At 39.2% G+C, this 27771-nt stretch overlaps 1 protein-coding gene across 1 annotated transcript in view; it reads right to left on the reverse strand.

Moving 5' to 3' along the window:
- ATP8A2 (ATPase phospholipid transporting 8A2) overlaps positions 1 to 27771 on the reverse strand; it is a 326264-nt gene that overhangs the window by 112544 nt on the left and 185949 nt on the right. The window lies entirely within an intron of this gene.

A 27771-nucleotide genomic window follows, 5' to 3' on the forward strand; every position in this document is an offset into this window, starting at 1 on the left:
TTCTTCCTCCAAAGCACGGCTAACATTCAACAGGAGAGGCAAGCATAGAGCAGAACAGAAGGGAGAAGGGCACTGGAGGCAAGAGGAGCATCAACCTGCAGCTAAACAGACCAGGAATTCTTACAGTTTAAATCCTCAGAATAATTCTGAAAGCTTTAAAATTAAATAAGAATTAGCAAACCTCTGTTTCTTTCTCAGTGGTTACCTTCAGATAACAATAGTGTTTCCTGCCCCAGGAGTTTTGACTATTATGGAGAGACACCATATCTGCAGATGACTATGTAGTATGCATCAAAGGACCTAGCCATTAAGACATGAGAAGAGTACCTCTCCCAGCAACATTTGGCCCCAATAAACTGATTAATCTGTTTAAACCCCCCTGAAAAAACACAGCAGAACTCCTTTTCTTAACAGTGGGGTGGTGTTTCTCTTTTTTTGTATTCCTTGATTTACATGACCATCTACATCTAATCAATATGCCAAATTACGCATTTAATATTTACATCACTGATAAAGTGAACATGTAGCCCATTAGAACAAATGTAAAAAACCTGCCAGATGACAGCTCTCTGCTAATCTTACGAAACCGACTAATGAAAGGGCATGATATTTCTCCAGCTCTTCTGGTGTGAAGCGTTCCAAGGATTTAATACTTCTTCAGCACACTAATTGCTGCAGAAGCAAGCCTATGATAACCTGATTAGAAATGGCCTGTGTCACCAAAGGGCAGATGTACTTGCCAGAAGATATGGTTAAACTTAGCACTTCCTCAGAACACTTTCCCTTCTACAAACAGAGCCAGTTCTGTTCTGAATTTGCTCTTCATCCTTCCTTATTTTTTTAGGGACTATTAAGAAAGCTGACTCTGCTACACCAGGCTTGTCTCATCATGTATATATGTAACATCCTACAGGTGACAGGGCTCACATACTGACTTTTCAAAAATCAGATGAGAAAACAATGTGGCTTGGGGTAGCTTAGTGAAGCCCATCAGGACACAGTTTCAGCACTCCTGCACAATCAAGGGAGTCTAAAACTACAGCTACAACAAGACTATCAAGACTGATGACTCTAGGAAGTTGCCCACCATTATCTTACAAAGCCAACAAAGGGCTTTTCACTCTGGCTGGAAGATGCCAGCTGAGAGGAAGTAGGCAGCAGTTTGTTGGCTACAGCTTCCTCCCGTCCCTGCTTGGGGAGCAAGGTGTGCTCAGCTGCTTGGTTGGCAAGCTGGAAACGTGAGGCCAGGCCACTGTCTGCCACCGAGCAATGGAAACTCATGCTATGAACTCCCAGTATCAGAAGTCACCTTTTACAAATCAAACACTACTCAGAACACTCCTTTAGAAATAAGAGCAGCTGTAAAGAAAGGTTTCAATTGACCTAAAAGATATGCTTATGCATAGAGCAGTAGTGCCTGCAGTGTTCGAATCAATTCATTAGCATTAACATTTTCGGGGGTGGTCCTGTTGTTGGTTTGTTTTGGTTTTTTTCTTCTGCTTCTCAGATTGGCCCAATCAACAACTTTAACTGCCCTTCAGTACTAGCACATGACTGTGGATCTGGGAAGTACAATATGACTTTTAATAGCTTAGCACGTATTAATGAGAACTTACAGCATCTCCTCAGAATGTAATCACTCCAAACTGGTCTCGATACAATGTTCACAACTGTGTAATTGACCCACATCTTACATAATAAGATAAGGACATGCCATTACATGGTTTTAAATGACCTGCTGGCTTTTATGAAGTTAAGTGGTATCTTTAACCAACGCTAAAGTAATGGAAGTGCTTTGTGTTTGTTATTCCTAATTTCTTCTCTAGTGCCAAAATAAACGGATAAAAAAAGACACAAGTTTAACTATTAATATTAATAGGTGAGGAAATATCAACAGTTTCAGGTAACTTATCCACCTGAAGTTTTGCTAAGTACTTAGAATCCACTAAAAAAATTATATTAAACAAGGAAAGCAGTATTTGGAATTGAAGATTACGGAATTGGGGGAAAAAAAAAAAAAAGATGCTACTACTATCACCCAAGTACCCTTACCAACTAAAGGTAAGGAAAGGACGTAACGGGCTACAGAAAAGATCAACAGGCCAGCAACTCTGGTATTGAATGTACAAACAGAAGGAAAGTCAACAAAACACACTGCTCCATGAGTGAAGACTGATAACAACCTGAGTGAAAAGTAAGGCTAAAGCCATCAAGACTTTTCACATCTGGGACGTGCACTCAGGCTCACTGCAGCCTGAAGAAAGAACGTCACTGCAGACCTCTAACAACAAAATACGGCAATACATACAGAGACCAGAAACTTTAACAGAAATCTCGCGCCAGAAATTAGCACAAAAAATGCAAAAATAAAAGAATAAAAAAAAAAAATCACCCAACAGTGTGTGCACTTGGAAAGGGAAATGTCAAAAAACAATATCTAAATACCCACATATTGGGATCCTCTATCTTTTTGAATCTGTATCTGTGGGACAGTGGTGGAATATAACTGGTCAAACTCACGCTGGAGCTGGCCTTACTGTAACACACACCTTCTGCCACATACATGTATGTACATACCCTGAAGTGACTAGCAAGCAGTCTCTAAAGTCATCGTACCCTATTTCCACACCCAGTTAGCTGGAAGAAAACAAAATCCCAATCCCAGACCTCATCGATGAAATGCGCCAGGACTACATCACAAAAACACTTAGTAAAAACTTATTTTAATCTAGAAGCACTAATCCTTTAGGGGTAGAGGTTATCAGGGTGAAAGCAGGCAAAATTTAATTAGAAAAAGGACTGTATAGAATGCTGTACTATATTAACAAAATGGTAATACTTTTGCTATTAGTTGACTTCTTCCCATAGCACTGAGAAGTCGGTGGTTTTCATTTAACCTGTACATAGCTTAATGAAGTATTGTCGTCAATCCACACATGGATGCATTCACTTATACCTGCGTACAGTATGAAGGGCACTCGGATAAGAAGTGACGAGATCGATATTCACTTAATGTTGTTAAAATATAGTTGGGCATTCTTATTTCTTGGATATGTAGCCAGCCGATGTCTTATAGTAATCAAAGCTATTTAAGATTTCCAAGGCCCAAATGCATTCATAATACTGACTGAATAAAGCTGATTGTGACAGAGACCCTGACTGTCACTATTCAGCTCCTATTTCACAGGATATTTCACTTCAGTCCTTTCTCTTCTTACTTTTATTTGCAGAAGCCCCTTGTGTTACACTTACAAACGCAGGTTCACAGATTTTGCTTTTCTTGTCACCACATAAAGGAAACCTTCTGCAGAGCTGCTGTATTAAGTGTAATAGGAGCAGTTGTGTAGCAAGGTCATTTTAGGTCTGGAACCACAGTTCCCTAAGGGCTCCCTGTTATGGCTACACGAATGGCCAGGTTCTCCTTGAAAGCTGTTTCCCCCCCTCTCTCTCCATGAAATAAAATTCAGTCTCTGTAAGCCTTCGCATTAAGCTACTTTTATCCAGGAAGTTTGTATAAAGTTTTACTGACAGCTTGGAACCCAAGTAAAATAGCAAAATTAGCAACCAAAAAGCCAGACCATTACAGAAACTGCAGCTCATCTTTTGCCATACGGACAAGAGTAAACCTTCACAGCAGTAATCCCAGGAGCTGCCCGTGTTTCTCATTACCCACAGCTCTATTAGCATGGCAGAGCAGAGACTACATTCTAGTCCAAAACTTCCAGGACACATGATGCAATCTAAAAAGCTTCCTAGTACTTATCTTGCATTTGTTCCTTTTTTATTTATTAATACAACCACTGCCTTGGTCAGTGGGACAATCTAAAAACAGACAGGACTTACCATTTTCTTTTTACACAGTTGCTTTTAAACATGATATCCCATCCCTAAAAAGACTCTAAGATGTGTTCACAAAAGATCTCTCCTCTGGTCTCCTTGCCACTCCTCTCATGTGGAAAAACACATTCAATAGCGGTAATATAAGTCTAAATTTATTTCTTCACATGCTGGCAAAAGCTAAAAGACTTGGATCCTAAACATCTTTTGCCAAAATATGCAGCACATTTTAAGCACGTGCAATCATTTCACTGGGAAATTACTTATTGATGTACGTCTCACTAATGAAATTATGTTTGAACTTCTTTCCGAAAGCAATTAGCTTGCTTTCCCTGCAACAGAAATTCTTGGTGTGCCTTTAAAGCATTTGCTGTATCTTCTGATAGAGCTGTGTACAAAGAAAAATCAAAGCAGCTAGGAAAAACACCTTAGAAGAGAAAAACATGGAAGTTCCTACGCAGGAGCAAAGCAGGCATGTGATTCCTGAATTCAGTCCAAGATTTCATTACGTGGCTTTGGCAGAGTATTGTTCACTCACAAATGCTACACCAAGCAAGCAAGAGACTACTTCCTTTTATGAATGACACTCCTTGAAAGGCTGAGTAGTAAAAGAGGGACTATGGCAGACTGACCTTCTTTGCTATAAACCAGTTCTTAGTTTCGCAGCAGCTTGCAATTGAGTTGTAAACCAGAGCAAGATAACTCACACCCTCACCTTATGAGAAATGATCTACCAATTGCCTCAATGCAGGCAGGGATAAACCTCCGGTTTCTGTCGCTTTCTACAAGTCAAAAAACATAGTAAGAACGAGTGGTTACACTGATGAAAATCTGAGACGACACCGGTGGTGACACTCAAAGGAATAAGGTCTACAAGTGTGGTTTGACCTTAGACCACGCCCTAAGTAGTAACTCTGAAAATGAAGACGCATTAGTTATCTTTTAAGCAGTGTAGACCAAAGAAAATACTAACCACAAGATTACCTGAAAATTAATCAAATACGTAAAAACTATGAAAATGGCACTTGTACAGACCTTAAAGTTAATTCAGAAACAAAGTCATTTTATATCGAGTGGAATTTCCATGAGCCACCTCTAGTAAATGGCATGAGTGTTGCTAGCTTTTAATACAGCAGAGTGGAAAGCTGGGAAATATGCTCAGAAGGCATTCAAGTGACTCACTTGACCTACGCAGAACAGCACGATGCTAGCTGCTGCACAAGCCTCTTCTCATCCTCCAACAGTACTTACACTTCAAAACAAGACTCAAACGTGAAAAGCACCTAAAGAGCACAAAAGGGGGATAAATGGATATTTTCCATTTGAATGAAATGCAGACGAGATACGTATTTACTACCTCTTAATGAATTCTTGGTGCAGTGAGCTTTTCAGAACACAAGGGCTCCAAAAGACAGTCTTCTCTAAGGAAACCATGTAGTATATGAAAATCTGCCCAACTAAATCATAGTTACAGCTCTCCCCCAGGGCATTCTCCCTTCATTTCTAAATAGAAACAGCATACATCTTTAGAGAAGTAGTTGTACTTGGTACAAAATGCCCCTATTTAATATCTGAGTTGAGACACTAAGACCTTTTTAGAAAAAAGAAAACAAAAAAGCCCAGCACAGCACATCTTGTAAATTGAAGGCGACCAGCCATAGATACATAAGGAATAAGAAGGAATCATTTGTATAGGAAGACTTCCGTTCAAGTCATGCATTATCACTTTCTTTCTCCTTACAAGCACAAAGCAGCCCTCCTAAGATCTTCCTTAGTGGAGAAAGCGCTCAGCTCTATGAAGAGCCACCTCTGTTTCAGAAAACTTTCAAAAAGAAGAACATCAGATGCTAACTCTGCATAAGAGTATCTGGACAGTCATATCCATCCAGGCTTGTGGCTTGACCCATCTAGTTGCCTGCCCTTAACAGTGCGTGCATGCACCTAGGGAAGAGTATCAACCAGGCAGTTTCCAGGTACTTGCCCAGTATCCTCAAATATCCAGCTTCTTGGGTTTTCCAAGTCTTCTGCCTCTTTCGTATGTAGTAACCCGCAACAGCTCTATCACTTGGTGCTTTTCCTGTTTCCTAAGCCCCTATAACCATCTGCAACACAACATCCCTAGGCAAGGAGTTTTACATAAGGCTAAAACCAGCAAGCCCAAGCCTTTATGTGAGGCAGAAAGCTGCTGCTGCAGTTGACAGTCTTTGCCGTTGGAGCTTGCTCTATCTTTTAGGACCTATGTGACTAGCAAGGGGTAGGAACATTATGGATACTGAGTAAGGTTTATAGAATGCCTCTCCCCAAATTTTCAGAACTCCCTCAGCGATTGATAATTGATTAATAAAAAACATTGAACACTTTGCTCACAAGAGATTTTTACCAGCTCTACCAAGAGAATAGAGCTGGTGACCAAAGTCTTTGAAACAAAGTGGCACCCTAGATAATCTCCAGATGTTTTCAGGCCAGGATGGGAAAAAAGACCAAACCACTTGCTCTAAACAATGCTCCTAAGGGGCAAGTGAAGTCTTTTCATCTGGTCATCAAAAGATTTCTCCAGTGGCAAAAGCATTTAAGCTGCAAGGTGTCTTTCATTGTCTGTGCCCACAGCTAGTCTGAAATCTAGCACTCTCGCCCAATGCAGTCCTTTAAGCTATCTTGGCAGGCTTAGTACCCTCAAGTATACTCTTATTTTGCCCTATATACACAACACGAGACTTCATTAATGCTACAAACACAGGCTCCATACTTTCTGGCACTTCAAAGTTCTAAAACAAGCCCAGCAGTTGGTCTACTCAAACCAAGTACAAAGGGCTAAAAAAGACACTCACCCTATCATTCCTCCAAGTGCTGCCAGTGAGTAATATGGACACAAGCCAGTCCACATCTATAAGCCTGCTAGCTGGCTCTCTGGAAGAACCAAAAACACATCATAAGGCACTGCTCCCTCAAAAGACACCAGAGATGCATCTGGAATTAAACAACTGCTCTTATTGCATGTGGCTCTTTCCACCTCCAGTCACTCAGGAATACTTTGTCAGAAAGAGTCATTTCAGCTCCAAATAGGGCCTCACAACAGACAGTGGCTTAATGTTCCATTTAAGACTATGTCTTCCATAGTGCAGCCCGACAATCAACTCAATAAATGTAAAATGCAGGTTTTGGGTCTGCAGAACACACTACCCAAACTATCACTTCAGTTTAAATCAGCCTTAGAGTGCTCACAGAACATTTGGAACCAATTTAAGTAGATTTACAATCGCATTATAGTTAAACCACTGTAACTTCCTTGTGTAGGCAAGCCTGATGGCAGGCAAGTGCACATTTGTTTGTAGTTTGGATAACTACATGAGTAGAAAGAGGATGTCAGAAATAACCTTCGCTTCACTGCTTGGGGATTTCAGCACCGAAGGTTGAAAGGTGGGGGAAAAAGCTCATTGTTTTGCTTGCACTACTCGAATATTAGAAGAAACCTTAAACCACTTTAAACCAGGGTCTGTCTCAGTCACTCAATTCTAACAACAAAGAACGTACCACCACATACAGCCAAAACGTCCAAAAACTTCTAGGCAAATAAGTCCAGAATTTACATGCTGGATCTCCTACTCTTAATAACCTAGGTATTTTTCAGGTACATTATCAAATACAGCTAAGGCTTTTACACTTTTAACACCCAGCTCTTCTTTTAACCTTGCTTAATCACAGAAATCCAACCTATTTTTACTGCCATAGTGTTCTCCAGATAATTTTAAGATGGCAAATGGTTATTTGCATCAGCCACCTTGCCATTCAAAGGGGTTTTTTCCCCTGCCAGTGCAGAGAAAACCCAAACACAGACTAAAAGCCTCAGCTCCAGAACTTCTGGATGTGTGATAGAGCTAATTTCTGGGCTGCAGAAGGCTGTAATGTTCCTTGTAAGGGACTGACTTGCAAAGGTTTGGTCCTCTGCAACTCCAGTCATTTCCAGGGAGCCATTCTCTGCCTTGTTTGCCATATTAGCGTCAGTTCTAGCATGTAAAATGATTGCACTGTGCCTTTTGCTTAGACATGACTAAGTCCTGTTGGAAGACTGCTGAGTATTTTCTTCTTGAAGGGAAGAAAACTCAGACCCCAAGAAACAAGCCATACGTAAGAAAAGAGGTTATTATATTTTATAAAAGCTTTTATCTTCTGCCTGGTGGTAGAGAAGCAACCAGAGATTTAAGGAATTGAAGGGTTGCCAGTGCTACTGTTGGGTAATATTTCATAAAACAAGGTGCATCTCTGAAGAAATTGATTTGTATGAATACTTTTCATTGGGAACTGTGAGTGTCCTGTGCTTAATAAACGAAGAACAAGGCATTTGGCACAGCAAATGAAGAGCATTCCTTTCACATGGCAAGTTCACAGTATGACACCTGTATGTATACTACTGAACTGTAAAATCAAACTCACATTCATTCTTACATATGAATCTGCAGGTTAAATTGTATTTAAAACAAGACACTGTACTCAAAAGTTCTGTGTTAGTTTCCCCCCAAAATTAGCAGAAAAGGAAAAAGAATATTGGTGGTTAGGGGTTTTAACTACGCTCAGCATCAAGGTCTCTCAGATGAGGAATAACATGGAGAAGTTGTTTTGCTTTGTATGGAAATATGAAAACCTTTCAGGGTTATTTCTAATTCAGCACAACACTTCTCAACAGAGCATTAGATGCAGAATTATAGCCAACGACTCCAATACCTTACAAAGACGAACCCTATGTCCTGAAGTAAATCCAGTGCTGCAAAATAAATTTATACCTTGGCTAGTTTTAAAGAAATCGGCATGTAAATATGTCACAAAAACATATTGCAAGCTAGTTCTCATGGCTGAGTGTTCTTACTTGCCCATAGCCATCACACAGGTATTTCTTTAGCTTGCTCTATATGCATTGTCATCAGCCTGCCCAAACTACAGATATTACAGGCAAGTTATTAGATTCCAATGTTCCAAAAAGACACAGAAGGAAGTTGTGCAAAGGCAGAGCAAATAGCTCATCTTTTCACTATTACATTTGTAGTAATTTCTCCCATACTTATACCAGATCAAGGCAAAACAGAACCCTGGTCAAACTGGTACCTCTAATCAAATGGCAACATACTTCAGACAACAATGTAGTGATGACTAAGTCATCCACGCTTCTGGAATTCTTAGAATAACTTGTTAATTACACACAGCTTACTTGTTGGTATTTGAAGGCAAAACCAAACTTCATTCATAAATACTTTTATCTACAGATGTAGGCAATAAAATCATCTTCCTCACTATCAAGATTATTTTTTTAAAAAAACATTCAGCTTCTAAAGCATTACTAATATCACTGCCTTCCTGTAAACATCAAAATACAAAAGACAGGGAACCAGCAAAGCGTTTTCACCTCTGAAAAGGTTTGTTTTACAAATTCTGGCACTTACAGAACTTAACCTGAGAGAAAAGAACTAGAGAAGAGAAGGTATTTTCTTGCTACTGTGAAAAAGCAGAAGCAGAACACAGACTTCAGATCAGTAAAAAAAGGAAAACTGAAAAGTAGGAGGGGGGAAAAAAAGGGTAACTCACTTTAAAATGAAAACGGCCTTGTGGTTAGCAACAGTTGCTTAAGAGTGCACAGAACTTTTTGGCTTTGTTTTGTTGGTTGGTTGGTTGTTTCAGGGTGATATTTCTTGCTTCGTTTTTTTGTTTGGGGTTTGTGGTGGTTTTTTTTGTGTGATTATTCATGTTTTATTTTCATAAAACTTACTTAGAAGCCTTATGCAAAGATATCTATAGTTGAATAATTTAGCCCATAGATGATGCTTTATTAATGGCATCCACTAGAAGCTATCACCAGAAAACTGGATAGAAGCCCAGATGCCTGGTTTAAGACCATTTTTATTTCCTACATTTCCTACATTTTCAAAACATCGCATGGGGCTTTAGCTGCATGACTCAGATGAACTTAATGAGAGTCATGCAGCTATGCCTGCATTCACTGCTTTGAAAATAGGGAAGTGCTGTTTTGGGTTCTGTTTCTCTGAAGCTCTCCCTGGAGTGATTTAAAGCTGTTTTTGCCTCTCGGTCTTTTCTCTAAAGGTCTTCTACACTTCACATCACCATGCCTGACAGATAAATAGCTGAAAGTTTCAGACACCTCATTTTTCAAAAACTCAAGTACTCATAGCTTGTGTGGTACCATGAAATCAAACAGCAAACAGCCAAGCAATTTAATTCAGCTAATTGTGTATATATGCTCAATTGACCTGCAACAGTTTACTTCAAATCAACACTGCTGTTGGCAATGAGTGGAGTTACAACTTGGTATCAACGTATGTCATTTATTATGATTGATTACTACTTACTGTAAACCATTTTAATACCCACATATGATCAAATTTAATATAGGTTACCAAGGTTCAAATCAAAATGTCAGTATATATATGTTGTACTACATACCACACAAATCTCTGTTGGAAAACCATGCCACAAATTGTAGATTAAGGAAAAAGAGAACCATATATATTATGTATAATTTACAACCTATTTAAAAAAATCATTTTGCTATGTTTATGTTGATAAACTGTACCAACTACTTTACTGTACTGTCATCTTTCCAAGTACTTTAATATATAGATTTCCTTATTTTATTTCATTTTCTTTAAGCAAGAGGGCTAATCTTTCCCTTTCCAAGCTTATGGATTGCCTGTTTAATGAAGAGCCCTGCGCCCCCGTTGGCTGGCAGTTTGCAAATCCCTCAGCCTTGGTCCATTTGGACCTGAAGTCAAAGAACTGGGACTTCACTCTAACCTTTTGGTTTTGCAGTGATATTGCAGCAGAAGACTAAAGGAGAACTCAATGTTGTTATTTTTCCATTTTCGGTGCTCCTATTTTATAGAAATAAATGGTACAAGATGCCACATAAGCCCTTAACAACTCTATAACAGGTGTGAGAAAAACAACAAGCAACACAAACAGGATCACTTCAGGGAAGACAACCTACATCAGAAAACATACAAATAATGTGCAGCATAAAGGATGACTGGCTGTAGACCAGAAGAATAACTTTAGAGAAACATCAACTGCAATACAAAGATGTCTTTTCTTCATATAGGAAAGATGGACACATGTTCAGCAGCACTACTGGTGCATAAACCACACCTATAAATTATGTTTGTAATCATTGCACAAGCCATGACCTCCTGGAAAACACCCTCGTAAAGGTTAGAGATCCTCCTGATCCTGACCAGGAGTAACATGATAGAGACTATCACATATGAGGCAACGTGTTTGCCTTCCCATAGGGTCTCATCAGGATGACTCTGGGCTCTAGAGAGACTGATTCTAACTAAAAATACACAGACAGCACATCCTGTGTCACCCTGGAGACAATCTGGCATCCTCCAAGCATTCCTCAGGTGTCAGTTAAGAACAGTATCCGTTAAATGCTTCTGTCCACTGAAACACATTATGGAATAATGTGTTTATAATCTTATACCAAGGTGCATTAGGTTTTTACATTCTTTGCTAAAGAGACTGATTTTAGCCAAATATTTGAAAACAGGGCAGAAAGTCAGGCAGCTCCGAGGCAAAATGTCACCAGTGCACAGCAATTTTGGAGAACTAGGGGACTACTCCGATCCTCCCTCAAACAGTAAGTATGGCATTTTCACACCAGATTCGGCTTGCCCTCCCTTCCTAAGGTGGCTATTGCAAGTCTGGACAGAGTATGAACAATGTTGCAAGCAGCATCCTGCAGCTGTTTGTCATAGAGTCTGTAATTTTTTTGCTTTCTCTAAAATGCAGATAGGTCTGTCACCAGTTCTGTACACAGTGAACTTGCTTCGGTAAACGTGCAAAGTCTAAGTCCAAACTGGGTTCTTGGTTCCCAGTCATCCACACTACACAGGGTAGCTCAACAGCCTTTCTTTTGGAAAGTGATTTGTTCCCTCTTCAGTAAAAGGAAGGTATCACTTCTGTGGACAATTTGCTTATAGTATTGCACTTCAGAGACAATAGAGGAAAAAAACACGCCAAGTTCAGTTCTCTCCTAACACTGACCCAGCAATACTGGCACCACACACCTCATCTCACTCCCCTGCATATAGCACATACCTACTATCAGGCTAAAATCACCAAGCTGACAGCACTGACATAGCCACACAGGTAGTTTCAAGATTTGTTATGAAATGTGATATTACCTTCTAGACAGCTTCAGGGCTGTTGATCCTGCTAGTAGTGTTTACTCAGAGAATAAATCCAACAAAACATGAATTATTTCAAGTAAACACTACTAGCAGGATCAAAAGCTGTTCCATACACAAAGTATATAACAGTCGCACAGGATGAACACACCTAAGAAGAGCCACAGGAGTTAGTTAACTGTTCACTGTTTATAGTTGCTGCTATATAAATTGGGAAGAATGAGGTAGCACCAAGATCACACCAAGCACTGCCAGCTTTTCCGCTCTGGCTTGTGAGGGTTAAGAAATTTCAGAAAGAAAGAAATTATAAAGTTGAAATTTTTCTCCTATGTCTAGAATTGGATTGCTGCCTATTGCCACAGCTAACTGCTGTTGCCAGCGTGTGTCCAGCTGGGAGAAGAGGAGGAAAAGAAGGAAAAGGATATATAGGGGATTAAGCCCACATGGTGGCATCTAACTCTGCAACAAAGACCACCAAGCTTGCATAGGAGCCATAAATTCCACATGGAACCTCTAGACTAGGGGAGCTAAAAGGTATTGGCTCACTAACCAGTATCTTTTTCAGCTAGCGTTTTGTTCTAAAGCGTATTCATTACCCATGAGAGGACGCTCTCAGCTGAAAGTGAAGACCTACTTATAGTGAAAGTGGATTGTATTTAGCCAACTGTTACCTTAGTCTGCCACCTTTTGCCTAGATAAAAGGCTTACTCCGGAGTAGATTCTGGGCTGTTAACATTTGCCAATGACACTTTTGAATACTTTCTACAGTTGGCAGTGGAGCTCAATTCACTTGACCCACTCTGGGCAGCAAGAAGGGACCTCCGATGATGCTGACAGACAGGAGCTTAAACTGTTTTATTGAAACATGAACCAAGGCAAGGCAAACCTTTGCAAACCTTACTGACTCACAGGTGATCGTTCTGTCTCTTCAGTCATGCAAGGACATCTGAATGGTAGAGGTGGAAATTGGGGCACAATATGATGTAAACAACCTTGCTGTAAATTCTTGCTTCTAAACCTAAGTTGCAGACACTGTAGGTCTTCTTAGGGACAGGTCCAAGGAAAATATAAAAGTGATTCCACAAAACAACTGGCTCTGAGGACAGGTTTTCTTGTGCATACCAACAAGATGGTCTTTCAACAAAACTTTGCCTCCCAACATTTAATCGATGTCATCTCTCACACACACACTTTCCTAGAAAAAACAAACTGCAGTATCTTCAAGCTGTTGTTGACTTTTTTAAAGTGACAGGAAATTACAGCAAGACTTTAATTTTTTACCTTCTTTTCAGCAGCCTCAAGTGCACTTTTACATTCACGCCACAAAGGCAACTGACCTGGCACCATCAGATTCATTCTCCTAATGCTACAGATATTCTTTCAGAAGACTTTATTCATATCGAAGTCAAGTTAAGAATTCTGGCTTCAGATTTTGAGAAAGAGACACTACAAATTCAAATACTGAAAATAATAATTGCAATACTTATTTTACAGCTCTATTCCTGTTAGATTTTCATTAGCAACTGATTTCTATCAAAGAAGAGGGATACTGGGAATTACCCAGCCTGACAAACCGCAACCATATAGCCTCCTGCTGTGTATACAATGGGGATTTCAAAATAGTTTGGGAAACAGGTTTAGGCAAGCGTAATACAAACATAGAAATAGCTCCTCTTTGAGAAATACATCAAGGATACAAAGAGACGTGTGCATTCAAGTGAGTCCACTGAAAATGCTCTTCAGGAAACAGCTGAAACTCACTGATCGTTAATAGAATATATTAAGCTATTAATTCTCAAATGGCACTGTGCTGGACTTCCAGCTGTTTAAATTACTAAAGAGAAAACTCGAAGTCTGTTTTCTTTTTGGTACATTTTTTATCTTTTTTTTGCCCTAATCCTCTTCTCCAACAGAGAAGAACAGCTGTGACTGACAACTTTTATCATGAAAGTACCCAATCTGCTTTGCAGCAGACAGTAAACGTTTTTATGAATGGTAAAGCAAGACCCCTTCAGGTTATGCATACACAAACACGCACATTCCACTTAGCCTTTCATGGACTGGAAAGAAAAAATCCTGCAAGTGTTACAGAATATCAGCATTTCTAAGAAAGTGCCTTAAACCCCCTATTCTGATTTAGCTGCAATCAGTGTCCAGTGATGCAGAAGATGCACCTGAATAATTCTGATACTACCCCAAGTAGTTTTTCAGGGATAGAACGTCCTAGAACAGTTTGGCAAAAACATAATTAATGATTTTAGGGAACATATTCAAACAAAAACTTGGAATGTAAAAAGATGCTTTTCTTTCTATACTAGATGGTTTTCTACCAATTTAACTGGTCAGTTAGAACATTTGTCTATTGCTACAAACCAACCCAATTAATCAAACATGAAATACTGTAAGAAGACACATCACCACTCTCATTACTCATATCAAAGCACAATTACAACAAAAACCAGCTTTTCTAAAACAAATGTGTTTTCACATAGTTTCTACAGCATGTAAAAATTTACATTTTCTTCTGATATTGTTTTTCAAAGCTGAAACACTTGGTGGTAAGGCAGAGCCGAGGAATAAAAAGAGACTCTGTTTTTTTCTGTCTAAGCAGCGATTTAAGGGAAAAGAATGTTTAAGAACATTAAGAACATTAAGAACACTACACTATCCCCAGTGTAGTGATGCAGCTCCCAGCACAGGACCCAGACTTGCAACAGTGCTGCCTTGGCATTAACCTGTGTCTTCCAAAAGATGACACAGCTGCAGGCCCCAGGGGAGGAAGTGGCCAACCCTCAACATCCAGAGCATCTCCAGAAGTGCTGACAAGAGTTGACAATATTTCTTAAATTTTATTTTTACAGTGACACCTCAAAAGACTATTTCGAGCACCAAACTCCACAAGGCAAGTCCAGGAGAACTTCATATTTGCAATTGAAGTAAGCACTATTTAAATGCAATACAAAAGCCATTTTTTTAGGATATTATTCTTGCCATACCATTAGGCAGGCAGTCATCTGCAAAATTGCTTTTTGGAACAGGATTCATACCCACTGCAGGAGTCTACTTGCAGTGCCAGGAAGGGGGATGGGGAGGGGAAATAACTGAAGCAAGACAGGTGAAGGTCTATTTCTCCCTCTTTACTACAATTATATAGTAATTACTTCTGTTAAAACAGAAGAAAGCAGATATTTCCTGCCCACCAGAATGGCTTCTAACCACACCTCCAAATGGAGAAATCAGATAATTAAAGTTTCGTTGATCCTCATTATTTTTGAAGTGACAGTAGATGTGGGAGTATTGCTAGACTTTATATTATTGAAGTGTATGCAGCAGCAACTTTCATTGCAAATGAGAAATTTAACCAAGTGCCTGAGCACAACCCCAAGTGGAGCTTGTTGTACTCAGCATTTGTATTACACACTGCTGCTTTGGAGCCGCGATAAAAACCTGTAGATTTGCTTCTTCATAAGAAAGGAATAATAAATTTAGTGATGAATCCCAAGTAAATACCAGTGTGGTTAAAGGGAGCAGTAGGAATTTTTTTTCAGTAGGAACTGAGCATCATTCCCTACCGACGCACCAGTAATATACTTTGTAAGACAGACTATCAACACAACCAAAAAAACCCACCTAAAAAACCCCAGTCAGTCAGCAACACACAGGTTACAAGGCAATCGGCTACATGAAGTGTGACAGGTAATGACCAGAGGAATTGTGTGGAGTTTCTGAAGAATAGAGCTCTTAGGAGACCATCATTTAATGATTCCACAACCTGTTCTAGAAGGAATGAAGTCAGACTGGTGATTAAAAAAAAAGGCAACTTCTAAATACACATAAAAAGCAAGCTTCTGGGCAGACAACCCTTTATGCTTGTGAGTAGTTCTCAGTGAGTGTAGCTTTACTGACAGCAAGCAGCAGAAAGCCACAGAAGTGTCCTGTATTAGAAATCAACATAGGTAGCAGCAATGTATTTGAGTATCAAAACAAGCATGCTAAAAAGTTGCATTATTTTGTGTGTTATCCTTTTTGAAATGCAAACAAGGCAATGACTTCATTGCTGAAGAGACAACAAACCTCCTCCTCAGGAGGAAAGGGGAGAGCTTTGTGCCTATCCATCCAAATGCTCCCCTCCCGGCCCTCAAGTGTGTTTTACAGACCCCACAGATTCTTCACTGACCACCAGCATACACTCTCTTTTCTTTATCAAATCCAAGAACAGAGAGCCTGACAGGCTTCCTTGTAACTTCCTATATAGTCAGAGGCCAAACTCATAGATTTCCAATCCTAATTCACATTTTATAGTGTTCCAGCTTTTCTCTCATGCCTTCCCTAGAATGCTTTCTCAGCAATATCAAGCAACTTGAAGAGAATGATAATTCTCACGTTTTGCATCCCTTGAAGCACTATCTTGGTGTTGAGTAACACATCCCTGCTTCTTCTCCTAGGTTTACTGCTCCCATCTTCATAGTTCAACTCATCATAGATTAGGAACTGCTTGAAAAATAGTAATAACTGCTTCCAGAGAAGCAAAGTCTGCCAGGATTTTCATCACTCCCCTGTTGCAGGAATACCTTGTATTTTAGCACAGGCCAGCTCCTCCTTGCTGCTCAGATGGCCTAATACATATTCTCAGAGATCCACCCCCTCATATACCACAAATCACACACCATAAAATCCAGTAATTGTACAAAGGTTCTGTTAAAATTATGGTCTCCAACGTATTCTCAGTTTTTGAGAGATCATAGCTTCCTTGTGCACGTGAACAACACATGACACACATACAGAAAGGGTTTTCTGTTCAGATGTGCCTTTGGGATCAACTACTACTTCTCAACTTTTCAACTTCTTTCCCTCTTCCCTAGCTCTACGTTTGGGATGTCTTTGAGTAACAGCTACCCAGACAGCCCAAAAAGCTATTTGATTATCAGTCTCCAAGCAGCTATGCCATGAGATTAGTAGGTATACAATGAGCACCAATTCACATCCTTCACCTGCTCTTCCTCCAAAATTTTTTGTCTTTTCTGCAGATACACACCCAAAAGCTCCCATATTGGCTTGCTAAAATAACATCTGACAGAAGTCTCACAAAATTCTACACTGCTATCAAGAGAGCTGGCCCTACCTCTTGTCCAAGAGCTCCCGTGTGCATCACAAACATCATCTGGCTGAACTCTAACCTTAAGGAGCTCATCCTGCAGCTGTCCAAACACTAGTGCCTTAGCAAGGAATGGGGAAAAGAACACACTTCTAGGGACGTACAGAGACCAGGCTGACCTTTTTAATGGTGGTGTACATTTACATCAGATTAAAGTACAGCCCAGTTTTGTTTTCACCATCACTTGAATACACAACTCCAAAGCAGACTGCAGCAGGCAAACAAAGATTAATAATGCCACTACAGAAGTCACATCTTGAAACCTACAAGACTTCATGCATTTACATACTCAATCACAAATCAAAAAAGTCATCAGTCAGGGGATACTAAACTCAGTAGTGTACCCCTATCTTGTCCATGAAGAGGATGTACTAATAGGCATTTCAGAGTAGTACAAACCCACATCATTTTTAATGCTAATGATTGTCAGCTGACATAAAGCACAAGCTGACTGTCACATTGCTTAGCTGCTCCTGACACCTGCCACTCTCTGGCAGTAAAATGGAGAAAAGGTCAAGACACTGTTAGCAAATCCGAAAGGGAAACTCACTTTTCTATAAAAATTGAACTTGACAGAAACTATCATCACAAATCATGCTGAGAGATTCAGGTGTTACTGGTTACTGATGGCTTATACTACTGCTACTGAACTGCCTACATATTTTAGTCAGTTAACATTAATAAAATCAGTCTGCACGGTCTTATATAAATAAATATAGTACTATTTGTGTTTACATAAGAATATACAGTATTAAGCTTAATCTCTTATGCACACAGTACTTTATATAGTTTATACAAAAATATATATAATTTCACTGAATCCCTGCAGAACTTAGATACAGCTAAGGCTAATATATTCCATCATCTTTGTTTCCAAATCCTTAATTGCTTTTGCATGAACGCAAAGTAATCCAGCAAGAAGAAAGCAAAATGACTTTGTCACATTTAAAAGCTGGCAGACCAGCGTTTGACCTCCTTCACTCTTTTGACAGCATGAAGTCATCAGTGGTTATCCATGCCTTTGTCTTCATGGGGCAGAACCTGGTTGTAATAGAAGCAAACATGGATCAAGCCCACATATCTCTTGCTTTTCACAGAATGGGTCCTGTGCCTTTTAGGGTATAGTTCTGGGGTTTTTGCTTAAGCCCATGATTGCTGACTATTCTTTTGTCTATATCCAACATGCAAGTATACCCACAAAGAGGTGTTAAATTATGGTGGTTTTAGCATTTAAGTGTCAATCCTGATTCTCTTCTCCCTCGACTGACACAGGCCCAGAGACAGTGAACTGTCAATCCTGGTTCATAAATAACAAAAACGACATCGGTCCAGGATACCCTTACTTCAGAACAGTGACATTCAAATTGCAAGAAAAGAATCATGTTCGAAGTAGCACAGAAGAGAAGTAATGGAAACATTATGAAAGAGCAATAGATTATGGGGGGAGGGGGAAGCCACAACTGATTAATTTTTGACATCTTCTCAGAAAAATAGACCATATCACTCAGAAGTAATACTATAATTAGATAGCATGAATTGCTATTTCTAGTGCATTTTCTTATGTTCTAAATTATGTTGTTGAAAAGAGCAAGGACATACTCTCTAGAGCATATAAATAAACAAAGGCTTATAAATAGTCATAGCTATCTGCATTGTGCTGAGCATTTCAACACAGAGTGAAAAAATAACCTGTTTTGGACAGGTTACTCTGAGCTCTTACACACTCCGTGTGCTATAACAGAACCAACACATCCTAATGCCAACTCAATTAACAAGGCAGGGAAGGGAGCATTTCAGGGGCATTGAGTGATAATTCCTTTTCTCCTGTCCCCAGCCACAGAGCTCTAGCTCCTTGCAGGGAAGATATCCCTTGGGTCAAATACAGTCAAATCACTGAAATGGTTTTACAGCAGAAGAGGCTGTAAAAGCACGTTTGAATGCAACAGCTATACTGGTCCAGATTTGCACTGGGAACTGTAGTGATCATGGAGGATATTGTTTATTATTTTAACCCCTGACCCTGCTGTGCTTAAAAATTGTTCAAGACCTCGAACTCTGGCAAACAAAAACTCCAAACCTATATTTTTGATTTTTTCCTTCAGAAACATAAGATACATTTTATTTCAAAATTATTTACTTAAACTAGGCTACAGATGACTTTGAATCCAAAAATAAAACAATCTCCAGTGGTTAATTAGTAAAACTTGACAGAAGTATTTTTATCATAAGGGCTCATCCAAGTGAAATGGCAAAATTATTTTCTAGCAGCATGTATTAAAAAAATGGAATTTGTATTCAGTTAAATTTGTTCTATGCCCTAGCTTCTTTGGATCATGATCCTAAAAAACAGGATTGACAGAATAACCAGGACTAGCTCGGTTCGTGATGCAGATAGTGGAAAGAAAAACATATATATTCAAAAAATCTGGCAACACAACATTTCTAAGCCAGAGTTAAGAAGCGTTTTATGATTGCCTGTGAAACAGTATTAAGGCAATAAGAGTTATGAACTCGTCAGTCGCATGCACAACAGGACACACTAGAAAATGTGGCATTGGAAATACACTCCAGTAGTGTCTCCAAACATGTCAGAGAAATGCTCTTAACAACTAGAAGGAAGTCAACAAGACTGCTATTGGCGAGGAGCTCAGGTAAGGATTTTTTGTTTGACTTTGCAAGAACAAAAGAGATAAAGAACCAGTTAAATGCTTCAAGATGATAAAATGAAACATTGAAACAAAAAATTTCAGTATTATGATAAAGCTACTCATGCTTAAAAAAAAGGTCAAGCCATACGGCCTGACCTTCCTCTTGGGCAAGCTGCTGGCAGCCAGGCAGACTTCTGTTCAGTTCAGACAAGCGCAACGCAGACCCAGCACGCTTCTTGCTCACAAGCACACAACAGCAAACAATATCCTAGCACATGGCTTGGAAGAAAAACTCTTTTTATTCCACAGAACTGCAGGAAAGTAAAAAAACAACTTACTCTTCAGTGATTTCATTGCGAATGCTCACAGGCACGTGACCACATAGTTCCAAAAGTGGACTCCATGTTAAAATTTCAGAGCACTTTGGTTTTAAATAAAAGTTAAAAGACTGAAATGATGCAAAAGCATGACTTGTGAATCAATACCACACCTTGTCTGCAACACTTACTAGGTCCAGCACATCTACAAACCTCTTCAAACATATAGGCTAAGTAGTGTTTTTAAACAGCTGGATAACATTAAATTGCAGCAGATAGACGTAACCAAGTAATTTTGCTTTTTTCTCCCCTGGAAGAATTAAGTTTTCAAAGTTGCATTAAGCTACAGAACATGCAAGCTCACAGAGCCATTTTAACACGAGTGCCTCAAAGCTTCCAAACCAGAGAATTAAACTCACTGTTCCAATTTTCCAGCAGTCACTGGGGCTAGGGTCTACCACCAAGGCCTCCTTTACAAAACACAGTCTCATTTGTATGCATTTGCATTGCTGTTCTCAAAAGTAAGTAAATTGTTGTAGAAATGCATTTGGAATATAGCTGCTTAGAGGAATGAGGTACAAGTGTAAAACAAACTAATGATTCATGGCTTTTGTCTAGTAAAAAGCAAAACAGACAACCCCCCTTCCCCATACATAATGATATGCGTAGAACCTTACCCTGCTATCGGTTATTCCCATGTAAATCAGCAATGGCTCTCCTAAAGAAAGTCTGTTTATAGGAGTACAGGCCAGATGGAAAGAAAACCAGCTCAGGCCTACGGGATATATTTATATAGCACTGTATTACCATACATACCTCTATGTATTCACAGTGCTGGCTTTTAAAACAGCTCTCTTAAAATTACCCTCTTCAGTGCAGCACAACATACATTGCTAAATTCAGCATGAATATGCTCAGCACAAGTTATTCCTTGATAAGGTTTATTTGAACCCTTAACATTGATACAAGTTTGAAATTTGGCCCTCTCTATATCTGCAAATAATGACATACACACTGGATTGGCATAGGTAGATGGGAAAGTAGGAGCTCTTCACCTTTGTTTTTGTTAAAATAACTGGTTATCCAATATAGAATCAGAGTAGTCAACATTTTTCAACTCTATCCAAAAGCCATAAAGAGAATTATATTTATATGAAAACTTTTAGGCTTTGGAAAGAAAGCGGGGTTGAAAGCCAGAACCATAAACTTGAATTTCAAAGCTGATTTTTTGATGGAAAACACCCTAGGTTTGGGTTTTCCCAACTTCCATTTAGATTAACAGCATTATTATTGCTTTGTTATAAGCCCTCCAAATAAGAAATTAATATTCTTGACACAAAATTTAGCATATACTTTAAAAACAGAAAAACCAAAACACTCTGCTGGGCATACAACCCTTATGTATTTACACACAAAAACCAGATCCAAGCACTTTGAACATATTATCTGACTCATAAAATATCACAGTAGATCTCTTCTTGAAATAGTTTATTGCAACATATATTGAACTTGGTAGGTGTTTCACCTAGAGATTGAGACCATGCTAAGGAACCTGATTTATGATTTCTAATATCTGGAATGGAAAAAAATTACAAGCTGTGTTGGTCGTAGGGTATATTCAAGGCAGTGTTCATAAAAAGACAGAACAGTGCTGGTACTCATCCCATCATTTTTGAACGTGGTTGGAAAAAATCCAGAACCAGCCATTTAATAATTGAGTCAATTTGGTTTTCAGGGAACACAGACTGCTCTCTAATGATTCACTGTGCAGTACATAGCACTAAAAAAAGAAAGCAAAAATTAGCATGGATTTATCTTTGGGATCGATTCCTTGGAAACTCTTGGGATTAACACACTCAATTACAAATCCAAAAACCAGGAAGTCAATTATGGATTAAAGCTGGTGAGACCAGCCCACATACAATTCTAAATTTCTCCAGACAACAGGGGGGATGAAAAATAGAATAAATTGCCAGTGGTAGCAATATAAACTAGGCACTGTAAACCAGCCAAGAAAAAAAAAAGTATGTAAGTTTAAGAACCAAAAGCAAATTGCTATCTGGACAATTGTGGATTAGGTTGGCCAACTGTGTTTTACGATATCCCAAAAAGTTTGGAGGGCTATTTGCAGGATCTGTTTTTTGTAACTATTCCTATTAAAGAATCTTTTCTTGAATTAAAGCCTACAATTAGCTTTTTTGGTTGGTTGGAAAGGGGTCCTCTGTGTCCATCACTGTGACTTCCAGGTCTGCAACTTCTTCTACTAGAACTTCCATAACTATTCTGCACTTCATGAACTGATTAACATTACTCATTTGGATTCCTTTCTTTTTACATCTTTCAAAAACAAATGAACAATAAAAAAAAAAAAAAAGGAAAAAAAAAAGATTCCTTCATTTTCTGGATAGGATTCCATTAGCTCAACTCAGACCTTTCAGTACTAACACTACTACACTGCTGCTTCCAAGAAGTGAATATCTTTGCTAGGTCCTGCGGCACACCTGACAGTAAATGCCATCTTCATGGGCATCACATAGGTTTCTCTCAGGCACATACATTTCCTAAATTTATACCTGATACCAATCCCAAGAACACCAAATCCTACCTTTTGCCTATCTGAAAGCACCTGTCCGCAGAGAATAAGTTACTTATTCAGGATATTCATGCATTTGTGAGAATTCAAAAGCCAGATTTCCAAAAGGAAATGACACACACGTTCTACTTCACTTGGTTATGATACAGCATTGTTATAAGCTTAAGACACCGAGTACATGCACTCCGACGTAATGACTGGTAAACGTCTACTGGCATTTGAAGTATCTGAATGAGCAACTCAATAAATCGAATACATAAGCACGACCAAACAGCTAGCTGCCTGTACTGTTAATCCTGTCAGAGAATTCTGTAGCCAGATGTTCTTATTCTTGATTTAACACTGTGGGAAAATACTGCTCTTATCTTTTAACAAAGTTGCTTTTTATGACAACAGTTATTGCACTTCAGTCCAACTCATTGCAAAAATCCCCAGCTTAAGGTTTTCTGCTGCCTGGCTGTAACCTCAGAGTTACAAAGTCAATTGGAAACAGAAGGCACCAGGATGTAGGTATAAGTCAGATTACATAAATCAGGGATAAGCACACAGAAGCATTAGAGCTGTATATTTTTTACTATCATATCAGATACAGTCAATTCTGCCTGCCATCTGGATAAGAGGGCTAAAATTCCCATGTCTGTTTTCCAGATTTTAAGAAATACCTGTTGTGGTTGACAGTAAAGCATGAAAATGGGGGAAGGGGAGGAAGGTCTCATGCACCAACATTTCATGTGTGCTTGCACAGCACATCCTATCAGCCTGTCTGGAGCGGAGACCACAAGGACTATGTGGAGCACTTCACAGGTCTCACTGCCAGACCTTGCTGGACTCACAAACCCACTGCTTATTTAAAAGCATGTTTATCTAGGCTTTGTGTTTACTCAGCACTCTTAAGACATGAAAATTCATCTCTAAGAGAGAAACTATGATTCAAGTGTTTTAGTTTTTAGTATATTCATCTTATTTGTTTAACACTATTCACATATAAGACCTCCCTCTCAGACTCCACAAAGAAACAGCTTTTCAATCTGGGCTTACAACTTATCTCTGGATTCTTAAGGCAGAAGAGAAAACAACGAAGCATCAGTGTAGGTACACTATACTGTTCCCCTCCCACTTGCCATTTATTTCTGTTATGGCCCTGCACTGCCAGACCTTGACACAGGGACCATCTATTTTTACGCTCTACCCCACCCACCATTTCTGTAATATATAACACGAGATGACCTCATATTAAACCTGTTTCAGATAAACAACATGCTCCACCGAAGTATTGAGCCCATTTTTCCTGCACAGTGTTGGCCTGAAAGCTATCCTCCATGCTACTGTTTCCACAGAACCGTTCCCAAAAGCCTTGAACTCTTACCTGATATCTCTGATACCACCTTTGATCTTGCTGTATTTTCTGCTTCTGCAAGCATGACATGAAAGCAACATTCTTGTATTCTTTTGCATTTGAAATCAGCTATATTTCAAAGCTCTGATGTCATCAGGACAACTTTATATCACCAGTGAAATATTTCTGCTCAACAGATGTGAAACAGATCTTTTGTTTCACTACTCAGTTTAAAGCCAGTTACATAAATAATTGAATTAGATGGTGTTTTGTAATGATGCCCATCTATCTGTCCATCCAATCTTTAAAAGCCAAAGCCCTGTCACTGACCTTCTGTTTCAGGACGGTCCAGAATTGGCTTTCCTTAGCAACAGCTTTAGTGCTTTAGCTGCTACTGCAGCCAGACACAGGAAATGGACAGGGAAAAAATGAGAAAGAGAGGGCTTTATATTCACATTTCATCCCATCACCTATCTTGGTAGAGCTGTATGCAGATTCGCTTGCCACTCTTAGGACAGACCCAGCAGGGCCCATCAGAGTGGGGATGTAGCAGAAATTAGTCTGTCAAACAGCTCTGTGAATGGACAGGCATGACTCTGCACCCCTCTGCCACTAAGTGGGGCCATAAGCAAGGCAACCCCAACTTTACACCTTGAAGCACCTTGGTGGCAACATACTCAATGGCTCAAGAACCAGCCTAAAGAATTACACTGAAAGGACTGAATTTCTAGGACACGCTTCTCTTTCCGCTTTTGATTTGTATTTCATTTGAGTCTTGTATTTTCAAAACTCGGGGGGAAATAAAGAAAATGGCTGGAGGACAAAGATAAAGAAATGCAAAGGGAAAGAGTTCAGGTCAGTGAAAGGAGAGCAGAGTTTTCACCTCTTAAGCCAAAGCAAAATCTTCTTAGACTTCACTGAGCTTTATCACTTTGAGAACGTAAAATTCACCTCTTGAAAAATATTAGAAAGACCTAGTCAAAGGAGAAGGACAATACATCATCTCCATTTCCTTGTTAATCAATAGACAACAAGGTTTGATTTCTGCTGTATTAGCTCCCTAGCTGCATGAAATTGTCCCAATACAGGCACACATTTTAGTCATCATCAAAGCAGCTGAAAACTGTTCCTGAGGCCCCTTGTCTCTCCAAAAAGAATCAGCCATTGCAGGAAGGTAAGCACCAGCCTTAACCCAGCAGCATCTCTTAGCATCAAAGCAGATGATGCCAGTCACCTGAGCACACTTCCCACCCAATCCCAAATTCTGCATTTTAATTACCGCTTTTCCCAGAAACAGAATGAGAGCTGATGAAATTTAGTAGTTTGTAGATAGCACAGTTTGGATCATCCTGGTATAAGAGTGGTTGGTATTAAGACGAAAGTCTAAGTGTACTAGGGTTTTAATATACCAACATTGGGATGCTAGATCAGGAGACAGAATTATGTTCTCCTCAAGCACTTATCACTGTTTAGTTGAATCTTAATGTATGCCTCTACAAGTTGTGTCCAGATGCTCTACGTGCAAACCCTGAGTAGCTTCTCTTCCTTCTCTCTGATATATGGAAACTATCAGGGAACAGAAGTTATGATGGGCCCCAGTGCTTCACTACTGCAAAACTCATTTATATGAGACTTGCTACAGTTAATCCTCAGGTGTTAAAGCTTCATAAAAAAAAAAAAAAAATCCTAACAGTCATATTGACCGGTATGTTTTTTGATTCAACTCCATAAATATTTACTCAGTACAATCCTTTAGAAGATCAACTTAGAAAGCAGTTCAAGTTCAATTCCCTGCCTCATTACCATGCTAAAAGATTATTCTCTATACACCATGCATCCAAGGAGTAAGTACAAGTAAATATTAAACATGTTCAGAGCATTGGGAAACAATCAGGCAAATACTATATGCACAAGCAACACTGCAGGGGTGCTTGAACCTCAACTACCATTCTCTCTCAAGCTGAAGGGTCCTCATGGAGCTTCCATACCAAAAACTGATCAGCGCTTCCGAGCCTCTCAGCAGAAATAGAAAACAAATCAGCTTTGTTTGTGCAAAGGTAAAAATAGAATTCTCTCTCTTCCCTGCATCCCTAGAATAACAAGTTTGGTGACTTCAGTTTCCAGGTAATTTGGCTAGTTTTATGGTTTTGGACGGGAAGTTCCCATAGGTCACTAATAAAGCAAACTCACCAGGTCAACTAAAACCAAACTGAGCTCGTCCCATTGCTGTAGGTCTACCAGATTTCTTCTGTCACCTCACCTCCCTTAAGCCTTAAACTTGCTTCCAGCTTCTACAGTGTGAGCACAGAGTGATGACAGAAGCACAGGGCTGAAGCTCGTTACCATTTTCACTACTCAGGTGTTAGATGGAACCAACTCCAACCCTTAGTTATGGACATCAGGAGACAAAAGCTCACTTGACTCAGTACAGTATGCAGAAAGAACGGAATGCAGAGTAATACAGTAAAAAGAACATCTGATCTCACATTATCTGAGCAGGCTTTGTTTTATGTACCATATAGTGATATCTCTGGCAAATAAAATTCCTCCCTATGATAAGATGATTAAGCTACCTTAGGCTGAAGGTCCCAGAGGCCTTTACCTGTCTTCAACCCTTTGCATGGCTGCCCAGGAAAAACGAAGCAAATTAGCAGAGAATGTTCTCTAAGAGTCTAACACCTTATATAAGACGAGACCCTGACAGAGTCACGTTTATGCACATCGACTATGATATGATTCACTGAAAACATTCCTTACCCACTATGTCCTGTTACTGATATAACTAGCTGCCTGATTATAAACGCTCTAATTTTCTTAGCTGTTAACCTCATCCATGTCTGCTGAATTGAAGAAAGAAATAGAAAACCCAATAAATACACATAGATATTACAAATAAAAACTGACAACCAAAGGTGAAACTGCTGTACCGAGTGGCCACTTCAGTATGAAGTGGCCAACCCACTGAGTGCAAGTTCCTGATGTGTTTCTAACTAGGCAACAGAACACAATAAACATCCCTTCCTGATCCTTCATAAATTCAAGACTATACCCTGAAGTATGAGAATTATACTCCTGTCTAAGCAAGTTGAAATGCAATGTATTAGTTTTCATAACAGTACTCAGCCTTCTTTAAAATGCAATTTCACTATTTAACATCTTCAGGCAATTTTTCAAAACACAGTTATGTTGTAGATATTAAAGAAAATAACCTGATTAATTTAATATTTTCCCTAGCACTTTACAGCAAAATTACGTCCTCTCTTTCAAAAAAAGAAGGCAAACTAAGTTGAGTTCCAGCTAAGCTATGGTCTTTAGAATTTGGAAGCAATAGCTGTCTTTAAAGCCTAGTTTATTATTTGCCTATAGAGATTTCCTGATTCTATTAAATGAACTTCTGATTTAATTTTAGCTCCAAACTTAAGTTTTATAAATACATGCTCTCACTGAAATGCTTCCATGAAAAGAAATACAAAGAAGCTTGCAACAAAAACATCTATACAGAAGGAATGAACTTTGTCCCTGACATCTCATATCCAGGGATTCGCTGTACTGAAACCTTCAGCTTCCCTTTGGCTAACATTACAAGATTCAAATGGACTACTTCAACTGAGAAAGGAGACAAAAAATTAAGTTGTTAAAGATGGAAAAAAATGTCAGTCCTTTTAGTTTGATTCATTCAGATGACTTTTTCTT

Source organism: Cuculus canorus, chromosome 1 (assembly GCF_017976375.1).
Source record: "Cuculus canorus isolate bCucCan1 chromosome 1, bCucCan1.pri, whole genome shotgun sequence".
NCBI classification, from domain to species: domain Eukaryota; kingdom Metazoa; phylum Chordata; class Aves; order Cuculiformes; family Cuculidae; genus Cuculus; species Cuculus canorus.